This window comes from Pinus tabuliformis, chromosome 8 (assembly GCF_031772625.1).
Source record: "Pinus tabuliformis cultivar Carrire ecotype Pingquan chromosome 8, CPIR1, whole genome shotgun sequence".
Lineage (NCBI taxonomy): Eukaryota > Viridiplantae > Streptophyta > Pinopsida > Pinales > Pinaceae > Pinus > Pinus tabuliformis.
Window position 1 is genome coordinate 244,741,630 of NC_142294.1, and position 9,729 is coordinate 244,751,358.

The following is a 9,729-nucleotide window of genomic DNA, read 5'->3' on the forward strand; positions in this document are numbered from 1 at the left end:
GGTAGTTGGCAATTGTTCAGATTTTGCATAAAAAGTGGGTAATGTTGTGAGGAATAAATGTTAAATGTAAAAGCTGCATTTAGAGCCACGTGTAACTTGAAATATAGAGAAAAAAAATTATATGTTTATAAATTCATACCCATGAAAGCAGCTTAAAGTGTTATTGGTCTCATGTAACATCACAGGGTTGTACCTAAGTGGTATGTAGTGCAGCGGACTGTGCCTTCGCCTCGGGTTTTGAAGCACTAGTACAATGGTGCAACATCCGCCTAGTGAACCCAAAACACCAAAGTCGACATTGAAAGCAACCAAAAAAAATTGTACCGGCCATCAATTTTTTCTATACGAGTAAACTAAACAACACAGATCATATAAATTACTGCTAAGCAATGACATAATAATAAAATTACATCCTGAATTGATTGATTTTTTTTTCCAATTTCTAAAATCAAATATTTTATTATTATTTAATATCAATTTAACATGTGTTTCAACCTCTTTAAAAATCTAACACTTTCTTTTTTAAACATTGAAGCATTGAAAGTTGAATATGAAATTTTTACATAATTACACTTCATAATAACAAGTAAACCTTGGTCCACTCAAAAAAATATAAATAAATTGGTTTGATTGAGATTTAATTTCACAAATCTCTAATTCAAATAAAAATTAAAAATAAAAACCAATTCTAAATAAATTAAAATATTCCACAAATAAAACATTCCTATTAAAAATAAAAACCACTTCTAAAGAATTAAAATATTCCACAAATTAAATAGTCCTAAACTGAGCTTAGCATAATCACACACCACGCAATGAATGGATGAAAGAGAGAAAAAAATGAGCTCTATCTCCTGAATTTAAAAAATTGTAATTTATCTCAATTTGATACTATGATAGTTTCGTGAATTGTATTTTCCACATATTCTTTTATGACGAAGATGTTAAATTTAATCGTATGTGACAAGTAAAAATACCAACCTTTTACAAATGTCATGCGATTAAACGAGCCCTCAAAAAACGAGCCCCCTGTGCTGTTATGTTAACGTGCAACGAGCCAATAAAAATACACGAAGAGGCTGTGAAGAGGCGCTCCATTCCAAAGACAAAGACTCCATTGATGTCAAAATATAAAAGAGGGCAACGAGGTACTGTTCCAAGCGTATCAGTCCAGGCGAACGTTGTTTTTTATATTGTTAGGAGGGCAAATCTCAGCCTGCGAATTATGCGTTCCCGTATTGATTTGATCTTCGCTGTGATTGCGTTTCTGGCTAGTTTATTGATTGTCGATTGCCCCCTGACTTTGAGATCAGTCCAGACTGGTGCTCACAAGAAACCCTTGTCGAAAAGGAGTCTGGGGAGTTGGGATTCTACGGTTCCCAATGTTCAGAATTCTCCAGTTCTCAAAGCTCCAAAATCTCCAGTTCTCAATGTCAAGAAGCCTCCAGTTCTCAAAGTTCCAAAATCTCCAGTTCTCAATGTCAAGAAGCCTCCAGTTCTCAATGTTCTGAAGTATCTCAGTCGGGCGAAGGCCGAGAGAGTTTCCGTTGCTCGCTGGAGGCTGATGCGATCGCTCGCTGCATCTTCCAATACTGACAACGCCACGGTAAAGAATGAAGACATCACATTTAATTTTCTGCAATTTGAGCAATGGGGATGAGCTTTTCTTGAGTTTTATGTTTGTTGGTGGTCTGCAGGTCCCGTCGAATCGCCGCTTATTCTATGTTACAGACTATGGCGCCGATCCAACGGGAGCCACGGACAGCACCAAGGCCATCTTGGCGGCGATCAACGATGCCTTCAATGTAGCTACGAGATGGAACACGATAGCCGGTGTAGCCGACCTCGGAGGCGTCGAGATTCATCTCCTAGGAGGAAATTATGTCATCAGCAGACCTCTGCGGTTGCCCAGAAGCGGAGGCGCCAATGTTTTGGTAATTAAATGAAATTAAATCTCTGTGTTTTTGTATATCACATTACAGGTATGTCCAACTGAATTACTAATTGGTTCCTTGCACACAGATTCATGGCGGCACCTTGAGGGCTTCTGAAGATTTCCCAAGGGATCGTTACTTGATAGAGCTATGGTCCTCGACCGACGCCAAGTTCAGTAGAAGCCTCCGTGGCGACGAGCTCACTACAGCCATAGAGTACAGCGCCCATCGTAGCGCATCATACGAGGATATTACTCTGCGGGATTTGATGTTGGATGCAAATTTTCGGGGCGGAGGGATTCTGGTGATCAATTCCCTGAGAACCATCATCGATAATTGCTATATCTCGCATTTCAGGTCCTGTGGTATCATGGTTCAGGGCGGGCGCGAGACAATTATCCGGAATTCATTCCTTGGGCAGCACATTACAGCCGGCGCAAGCCCCATGGAGAAAAATTTCAGCGGCGTGGCTATAAGTCTCATGAGCAACGACAACGCTGTAACGGATGTCGTCATTTTTTCTGCTGCTGTGGGGATTTCGGTTAGCGGGTATGCCAATATATTCACGGGAGTCCACTGCTATAACAAGGCCACGGCCTTCGGAGGAGTTGGAATCAAACTACAGCTGGGTGGATTGACTCAGACACGAATTATTGGTTGTTATATGGACTACACGGCCATAATTGCGGAGGATCCCGTGCAGCTTGATATTGTAAATACTCTTTTTCTCGGCGACGCCAACATCGTGCTGAAAGCATCGCAGAGGAAAATAATATCAGGCGTCAACATTGTAGACAATATGTTCAGTGGCTCTCGGAAGGGCGTGGACATTGTTCAGTTGGTGGGTAGATTTGAATCGATTGATAAGACAGTTGTTGACAAGAACAATGCGCTTGGAATGAGGCTTAAATCAACGGTTGCTCGAGGCACAGTGAAGGGCAATGGAACCACATGGGCCATAGATTTTAATCCCTTCCTGCTCTTCCCAAACCTTGTTCAGAATGTTCAGTATTCTTTCTATACATCTGATGCTCTGTTTCCCAGGCACACCCTCAGAAGTGTTTCGCACAACAAAGTGGTGATTGAAGCGGATAGCCAAGTATCTGCAACAGTCGCCGTGCAGGTAGATCAGAGTACAAATTTTGATGGAGGCAATGGTTTTCTGTCGGAAGTATTTGCCGTCAGAAATAGTCACGGAGTATTGTAAGTGTGTATACTCGGAGGTCCGTATTCGATTTGGATTTTAATTGTGACTATATTTTGTTAAAATTTGTTACGGGCAAATATTGTATCCAAAAGTGGAAGATTTTGTGTTAAAAGTGGTTGTCGATTTGTAAATTGCCAAAGTTATACTCAAAATTACACAACTATGGTTTTTACTTTGAGACTACCTTTCATTAGACAGAGTGACGGAAATAGGTTAAATATCGTAATTAAAGATGAAAATTAAAATTAATTGATTGTGTTTGATATGATAAGCAAATATGGGTCAATTTATTGGTTTAGCAAATGATTTTTGGGTCTAATTTGTTGGCTTTTAGCAACCTTGTTATTTAGAAATTTTTCATGTGATTCTTTGCCATTTGTATCCCCTATTAATTATGTATGTGGGGGTAGTTTGTTGCTCTTTAATTTGAAAGAGGAGGAACATGCACGAAGCAAGACGAAGGCAGTGAGAATATAGTAAGACGTGATAGGCTAAGATTTTCCTAAAAACCATTTGCAATGTTTTCGTATATTCAATAATTAGACCATATGATTTTATTTATCCTTTTCATAGTGTGAAAATGCATTATCTCTTTTAATGGGAGTGAAAGAAAAGATCTAAGAAAGGAGAGGTCGGATCAATAACGAGCGGTAAAAGATGGGAGAAGCTCACAAAAAGGCTATCACAATGATTAAAATGTATTATAGTCCATTTCAATGATTAAAATGTATTATAGTCTATTTGCAAGTTTAGTTAAAGATATGGTTGGTTCAAAACTTCTTAAATGGATTTCAGTTATGGGAACTTCTCTAGAGTTCTTTTAGGATTCTTGACACCAAATATTTGAAGCTCGTGCATCTTTATTAGTATCCTAAATCCCCTAGGAGAAAAGAATCCAATAACCATAAATGTTAGACAAATTAAATCATATGGACCTAAATAGGATAGTATAATTAAAGATATTTGAGGAATTAAAGTTGGAAGATTGGAAATATGGAGATCCACAATTGAAATAAAAGCAATGAAAACAACTACTTAATTTTCCTACGTGGAGGTACAACCATTTAATTTTTCTAAGTATATGTGGATTCAATCTAAATGTTATTAATTTAAGGAGTCATCCAACCACCATTCTTATATTTATTTCTATAATTACTATATAATATTTAAATTATAAGTTAGGTTTTATAATATAAGTTAATTAATTTGTTTTTATTTTTTATTTTTTTGGGATAGGCTCATTTTACATTGTAAGGTTGTCCGTCAGTCATCAAAGTTGAAATTTTATTCATGTCGGCCCAAATAAAAATTAAAAAAAAAATTTAATAAAATAATAAACTATACAAAATATTTAAATAATGTTCCTTCATAAAAAAATTGCACTTTAAGAAATTAAATCCCTGCACGCTCATGTTAGATCCATATTTTAGATGGATCTATGTTGTTTAAATAAGTCAATTAGGTTTATATTGATGTAATGTTTTTAAAATGAAACATTAAATCAAGAAAATAATAAAATAATAATAATAAATAGATTCAATTCAATTTGTTATATTGTAATTTACTTTTACTAATAAAATTACAAATAAATTTTATGAGGAAAAAATCAGATTAAAATAAATTTAAATATATATATATATATATATATATATATATATATATATATATATATATATATATATCTTAATAATATATATATATATATATATCTATATCTATATATATATATATAAAAGAGATGAAATTTATATACATTTAAATAATATTATTAAAATATAATATAGATTCATGTTGAGCTAAATTTATTCATGTGAAGGAGAATCAATTTTTTTTCCAAATTTTATAAAATAATTATAATTTAAAATTTTTGATATTTATAAATATTTAAAAAACTAGAAATTAACATAAATCTATATTAATTTTTATACAATTAAAATATTCAATATAATTTATTTTAATTCTGATTTTTAATTTTTAATTTATTATTTCTACTTTCATTTTGTAATTTATTTATTTTTAATTTATTATTTATTATTTCTTCTTTCAATTTGTAATTTATTTATTTTTAGTTTTTTATTTAATATTTCTACTTCTAATATAATTTTTTATTTATTTTAATATTAAATTTCAAATTAAAATAATTTATTATCATTTTTATTTTTTATTTTAAATTTATTATTTCTGCTTTACATTTGTATTTTTTTCCGGAGAAAAAAATCAAATCTTATAATTACATGAAACCTCAACTTAAAATTACTTGACTTGACTTCATATCTATCGTAATGATATCGATATTTCCAAAGTAATTTCCAATTCATCTACCTTGTTTTGGTATTTTACCATCGAGAACTTTGTCGGTCGCGACAACGGAGAATCTAACCATAATCTGTGAATACAAACTTAACTTATTGGCACGACCGGTAACTTAGAAGATGACAATTTAATTTTAAATTGAAGTAAGAATAATTTGATATGCATAAAAAATATCAATATAAATATTATTTTTTAATTAATAAATTAAAAAAATTAATATACTCATATTTAAATTAATGAAAACTAAACTTTACCAACCACCAAACAACTGAATAAACCTAACATTATTACCGGAACTACACGTTTATATATAAACATTATACGACAAGTCCAACCTCAATTTTCTATTACACGAACATCATTGCCCCCACTTCTAAATTAATCGTCTCCAAAGTTTTCTCCTTTCACTTATTTACCTACCACTCCATTATCTTCAATTCTGTTCACTATTTTCTGCACACCGTTTCTGCTTATTTCCATGATAATGGTTGAGATATTCAACCGAAACGTGAGGTTGGGTTTGAAAATTGGAATTAACAAAATGAAATCCAATCTTAGAACTCTAAGATGTCGTTTATTATTAATATCTATGGGGCCGAAAGTTACATTGTCCCATCCCAGCAGTGACAGCCCTCTCTTTTTTCATGGATATCATCATAATGAAATAGATTGATACTCATCCTTTTTACTTCACTCTTGAAATCTTCCACCGCGTCACGAAACCTGATTGAATATATTGAATCCCGTGCATTGTATCTGTGATCATGCGATTTTTCCGAATTGTCTGGAAATACGCTGTACTGCACGTGTTTTTTCAGGGGCCACAGAGATGCCGGAAACGTACCTGTGTTTTATTGAATTTTAGTTGTTTTAAACAATTAGACTTCTGTAACCTGATTGCCATTCCTTTTTTCTCCCCGTTTTTAGTTGTTTTAGACAATTAGACTTCAGTAACCAGATAGCCGTTCTTTTTTTCTAACCTCCTTCAGTCGTGAATTGGACCCGCGGCGACTTCAGTGAAGATGGAGACTTCAAACATTCACATCTCGAGGAGCAAATAGTCTTCAATTCTGGGCACAAAAGATGTGACACAGCACTGTTCATAGTGGATTTCATACATAGTCGAAGACTTATTCAATGTGCAATTGAACAAATTAGCTATCATATTTAACCAAATACGCCACCTTTAAGTGGAGTTGTTATTAGTGTGATTTTTTGGAATTTTTAGTGCTAGGATTTGAAGATAAATTTGAGGTGAAATCTTTATTTTTGTTTTTTTATCTAAATTAGACTAATTCTATTAATGTAACAAAAGTAGTACAAGAAGGGGCTATAGCAAACCCCAAATTATGCCATGTTTAACAACAAAACACTGGAAAGGCACTGGAAAAGTGCAAAATTATAAAAATTTGCTGCCCATGCAAGGGTAACACCCTGTAGTGCCAGAGTGGAACAGATTTTTGAACAATAATCAAAATTAACAACATTGCATAAAAAACACCAGAATAGACCCATAGTATTGGGCACTGGGAACCCAGAACCTTAAAAAACATTGACCAGCTAGGTGTGGTTAGGAGGAAAAAGTTCTTCTACTATCAGACCCCTGTACGCCTCCATGTCATCTTCTGCATCCTGTTTGTTTCTGAGAGTTTCTTCCATGTTTTTGAAGCGCCCTGGATTGGTGCGTCCCTGAGCTGTTTCACTGCTTGCGGGCTAAGTCTTCAGAGTTTTGTGGCTCCTCCCTAAATGCCATTGATATAGTCATTATTATGCAGGGACGTTCTAGCGTGCAACGAAATTGACATTGTGCAAGAATCACTGGGCTACAAAGATGATACAGAGGCAACAGGAGGCTGGGGGAGTAGCGTCAGTAGGCCGAGGACCTGCAGTCTGAGGGGGCAATCTTCCTTTGCTATTGCCCCTCCTACAATGCATTTGATGATGCAGACGAGGCATGCTCACCTGGGCAAAATTGAGTGAATGAGGACGAGAGGGAGCAATGCCAAAGAATGAGTGGTCAATGGGAATAGAAGGACCTATAATCAGCGGTTCAAAGCAAAGATTCAAGATCGAAGAACCAGTCCATAGGTAGCATAGAAGATTCTACGAGAAATGTGCACCATTCACCATTTCAATGCGGCACATAACTTAGCATCGCCTCCCCATTGTCATGCGGGAGCTCAGCTATGTAATAGCAGGGAGACAATTGCAGAGGAGGCGGAGCAGGGGAAAGATGGCCTGAAGAGATCATCTTAAAAACTAAATTGATGAAGCCTCGACCCTCAATTCATTAATGTCTGTATATGCTTCTGAGTGGAAGCGTGGGTGGCCAAGTGGCCTCGCCACTTACCAACCCAAGGTCGCTACATAGTACCTGCTTGCCTAAACACCGGCATCTGGGAATTTATTTGTGTTATTTAAACTGGTTTTTTTACTATAAATATAGATTCAACACCCTCAAAAATCCTTATGGCATTTCCATTGTGTAGGGGATACTCAAGCTTGTAATTTCAATAAATTCCCACAGGAAAAGCTTCCAAAAAACCTCACTAAAAACAACTCTAAAGTGATATAGATATTTCCAGTGGTTGTGTAAGTTTCTAATTTTCTATTCTGTAATTCACTCTACCAATATATAAAGTGTAAGTTTCTAATTTTCTATTCTGTGGTTCGCTCTACCAATATAGTAATTACATTCATGAATAATATCTACTTGTTATTTCCAAATGAAAATAAATAATAACATTATAGACCAACATTATAGACCAACAATCTCACTAAAGACAACTCTAAAGTGATGTAGAGATTTGCATCGGTTGTGTAAGTTTCTAATTTTCTATTTTGTGGTTCACTCTACCAATATGGTAATTACACTCATCAATGAAGGTATCTTTTTGTTATTTCGGAATGAAGGTAGATAATAGACCACTCGAAAGCGATGTAGAGATTTCCCGCGGTTGTGTAAGTTTCTAATTTTCTATTTTGTGGTTCACTCCATCCATATGGTAATTACATTTATGAATAATATATTTTTGTTATTCCGGAATGATGGTAGATAATAGCATTATAGACAAACAGTCTCACTAAAAACAATTTGAAAGTGAGGTAAAGATTTCATGTGGTTGTTGAAGTTTCTAATTTTCTATTTTGTGGTTCACTCTACTACACTATAGTAATTACATTCATGAATAATATTTTTTTGTTATTTTGGAATGAAAGTAGATAATAGCATTATAGACAAACACATCATTCCAGGAGATAAGAATTCTAAGAAAAAGACAACAAGCCATCCCCACTACACACCAACTAACAATTATCCCCTCCGACCAATAATTATATAAATTTTCAATTTATTACAACAAAATGAATCCCCAAATACAACTGTAATTATAGAATGTTATTAGATCAATTAAAATATTTAATATATATTTTTTTCAGATTTATTTCAAATAGATATAAAATTATTATTTAAATTATTAAATAATAAGTTAATATATGCCCTCAAAATCAAAATAAAACAACCATATTTACTGATATAATTATGCTACTAGTTTTCCAATGTAATTTTTATTATTGTAAAAGGGTTGTTTCAAGAATTTTATAGATAGAAAACGTGAAATGCTGATATACGAAAGCTGTATCGAAAATGTGAAAGGAGGATATCATGTTATATGATATCTGCAATTAAAAATGTGGAATGTTGATATCAGAATGTTACTTTGGAAAGTGGGGTTCCCTGAACCAAATTGATGCCAGTGTTTCCGATCTAATTGAATGGACCAGTTCAGGAGCAGTTCCTGGTGCGAGTGGGCTGTTTCCGTTTTATTATATATATTAAAGGATTTCGCAAGGGTGGTTGTAAATAAGTTTTATAATTTTTAAGTATAGCCATATATGTTGTACAGTTATGTGTGGTTTGACGGTAAGTTACATGGACAAAGTCCAGGGAGACCGAAGTTCAAATCTCATTGAGTACAATGACCTGAGTCTCCTCTTCCTAAAATCATAGGAACTTAGTATACCCGACTTCCAGGTGGTTGGTTATGCTCTTGGTGTTATAGTGTTGTGTTGTAATAAAGTCTATTTAGTATTACCCGACTTCCAAGTGGTTGGTTATGCTCTTGGTGTTATAGTGTTGTGTTGTAATGAAGTCTATTTACAGGTTAAAATTTGCCAGCCTTAAGTGCTATTAATCACCATGGTTAAAAATTCAGCTACATGTAGGTTAAAATTTGCCATCCTTAAGTGCTATTAATCACCATGGTTAAAAACTCA

General features: G+C 34.2%; 1 pseudogene across 1 annotated transcript; it reads left to right on the forward strand.

Moving 5' to 3' along the window:
• Positions 1–1,039: 1,039 nt before the first annotated feature.
• On the forward strand, positions 1,040–3,296 carry LOC149235051 (polygalacturonase QRT3 pseudogene; annotated as a pseudogene). Its single transcript, XR_016245868.1, has 3 exons — positions 1,040–1,606; positions 1,698–1,934; positions 2,023–3,296. The product of XR_016245868.1 is annotated as a polygalacturonase QRT3 pseudogene (transcript).
• The last annotated feature ends 6,433 nt before the right edge of the window (positions 3,297–9,729 follow it).